Source organism: Magnolia sinica, chromosome 9 (genome assembly GCF_029962835.1).
Source record: "Magnolia sinica isolate HGM2019 chromosome 9, MsV1, whole genome shotgun sequence".
In the NCBI taxonomy this organism is placed as follows: Eukaryota; Viridiplantae; Streptophyta; class Magnoliopsida; order Magnoliales; family Magnoliaceae; genus Magnolia; species Magnolia sinica.
In genome coordinates this window covers 45,477,928-45,481,121 of record NC_080581.1, presented here as the reverse complement: position 1 = coordinate 45,481,121, position 3,194 = coordinate 45,477,928, and the positions used below count along the sequence as shown (strand labels likewise).

General features: G+C 38.8%; 1 pseudogene; it reads right to left on the bottom strand.

The window, feature by feature from the left end:
• Positions 1–1,501: 1,501 nt before the first annotated feature.
• Positions 1,502–2,477, bottom strand: LOC131256284 (stem-specific protein TSJT1-like; annotated as a pseudogene).
• Positions 2,478–3,194: the final 717 nt, after the last annotated feature.

The following is a 3,194-nucleotide window of genomic DNA, read 5'->3' as shown; positions in this document are numbered from 1 at the left end:
TGTCAGAAGAACGATTCAAAGTGAAGGTTCAAAGATGAAGAAGAACAAAGAAGAATCCAAGATGATTCACCAACTTATCTCTCTCACTTACTCTCTCTTTTCCACTCTCTTTCCAAGCTAGGGTTAGAGAAAATTCGTATGGAAAAGAGTGCTAGGGTTTAAGGACTATAAATAGGCCTATTATTGATGAAAATAACCCCAGGGTCAAGGTATACTTAGGTTATAATCAAAGCATACCTTTCTCGATCCAACGAAGCACTTCTGGTGGGCCTATAACCACGAAAGGTCGGACTTAAGTTCATTGACCATGGATCTAGGTCAGGCTGAGTTTTCGTACCGACCGACTCTTTAGATCAGCCGTAGCGGACCACACTCAATTCAACGGTCACGGAATCTCGATCAGGTCCACAAGCACTAGGATATGCCTGGGCCACCTTCCCTGATCAGATGGTGAAATTGGGTCAGAATCTAACGGTCAGATAGCTTAAAATCGTCGCGCAAGCGATACGACTCAGATTCCATAAAAACTTATTAAATTCCAACCGTTCTCACACTCTTCAATCCGAGCTCAAACAAATCGACCCAGAACATCACATGGACTTGATTTTTGAGGTGATGGTCAAGCCCAACTCGGTGACCGCAACAGCCTATGATCATCGCCATCGGACTTTCGACACGCGATCCAGGTCCGATCCAGATCTTCCAAAAATTCCCCAGAACAACTGGATTTAGCGATGGATCCCAGGTTTCAGAGTAACATAGCGCTAACTAATCTACAAGTTTAGAGCCATGCAGATACAATTTAAAGTGATTGATGCGAATTTCAAAAGTAATCGAGTATAGCGCTAATTACCCCAAAAGCAACTACTTAAGGAAAGATTAGCACAAAATTTTCCAAGGTTGTTACAGTAATACTTTGAAGAGTTGTCTCAAAACTCAACTCTAGTAATGACAAAGTCACTTTCCTGCAACAGCTTCATATGTTCCATCATCCTACAAATGGTCATGGCATTCATAAATCGGAATGACCATTGGAGGAAAAAAAGACAAAGTGAAAGAAGTGCATCATGTATGATCATTTTCTTTTTTCTTAATAAATTAATAAAAACTCAAAGAGGAATGAAATTAACACAAAAGGAATGGTCTCACCATATCAATTATCCCCTGAAAGTCAACAAAAACACCTGCATTGTTTAAGTTTTGGTGATTAGTAGAATTGTGTATCAACTCTGAAATTTCGTTTATGCGCATCTTCACATATCGGTCATATCGGTCATATCTCTTGAAAGAGAACACTACAATTTACAGCATGGAAACATTAACTGGTTACATTCCATGATGGATTTGTAATGGTCTATGTAAAAAGCAAGGCTTGCTGAGCCAAAAGCTTAGTGCCTAATGAGTTTTAATATGACATTTCCTTGATAAAAAAGGAGACAAGTGAAGTCAGTAAACACAAGGAAGAAAAGAACATTTTTTCTAGCATTTCAGAAGACCCAAATCAAGGGATAAAAACTTCATATAAAGAAAATCTATTAATTTAAACATGCCCGGGGGTCATAGCATCCTCTTATATAAAAGCAGCAAAGTCAATCATATAAGAACTAGAAATGATGTCCATGTTATGAATAGGATGATGAATACAAGCTAGAGGCCACACTGTAACAAAGCCTCTTTGGGTGGTGGATATTAGATCAGTAGTGCACAGACCAATTTGCAGTGCTCCCGATTCTAGGCATGCCGGTATCCTTCATCGACTCCGCATTAACCTTATAATTCGAACCGCACACCTAGCCTTGACTATCGACCTTCACCAATGGCTTTAACTCACTGAGTGGATGTTTAAAACTCTGCAACCCTTTAGCGGTTGTGAAGAAGCAGCCTTTCGGAAATGGTGCAAAAGATTTCCCACAACCCTTTTTAATGATCTCCACATCGTCTGTGAGAACAAGATTGTCTTCAGAATCGGTGCCCCAAAAGAAGGGAAACACTCCCATCACCATCACCAACTATGAAGGTTGCTTTTGCGGAGCTATCAAACAGAATGAATGCGAATTTCCCATTTAGATCCCTCACAACTTGGTCTGCAGGATAAGGACCTCTATCCCTCAGAGTCCTATAAGCTTTGATTACAATGATAACTTCATTTACAGTCTTGTTCAGTCCATACTATTGTTTTAGAATGGAAAAGTTCTCAATGTGTCCCTAGAACAAGCAAAATATATCATCCACGACGGCAAATAGCCTTGTGAGGAGAGGATTCTGTTTCTGAGTGGTGTAAGCCATAAATGCAAGAGGGCCAAGGTTTATAGAGATGACAACAGAATTCATAGATGTGAAATGCTCTAACAGATCCCCTTTTCCTTCCTTTCCACCATTTTCATGTGGGCTGTACAACCCTTTTGGGCTCTTTGCCACTAATTTCTCAAACAATGCTAGCATTTTTCTCTCTTACTGATTTTCTCAATCTAAAACTTTTTTTTCAGTCTTTCTTTCAACAATAGGAAGAAAAGCACATGGATCTGGCTAGTCCATACTTTAATTGTCTGGTGTATCCTACCTTAATATGTCAAGTTATCACCTTATGATTTCCCACAAAATGGAAAAGAATGCCACATAAAATTCAAAAGATAATCATTTGGCACTTTCTAGGTGCACTGAAGCAATTCAATTTTATCACACTCAACATGTGTTTGACAAGTGAGAACCACAAAAAGTTCAGATTCAAATCAGAGGAAAGCGAGATTAGGTCAATTTTTTTGGTGAAGAAATATATCACTTAGAAAGTAACTTACCTGTACTATCCATTATAAGATCGAAAGCAAAGTATTCCACGAAGAACTGTGTATTGTGTCTCATTGCCTGGCCATAAAGCGTGTGCAATAAAGCATGACCAATTTGATTGGCAACACACGCACAACGATAAGTCTGCCCACTTACAATTGCAACACAGAAGATGGTAAAAATTAGGAAATGTTACAGATAACTCGTGAAACTAACTACCCCTATAAAAAAGTTGAGTATGTGAACCTTTTCCAAAATTTAGGCTTTAACCACTAAATGCACACTGATATATTTTCCCTTCTTCAGTTCAGGAAAATGGCAACCCATAATTTTCAAGCTATATGACAGCTTTTGGTGCCTCTCTACACATATATTGGATAACATCTTGATTGCCTACATAACACAACAAC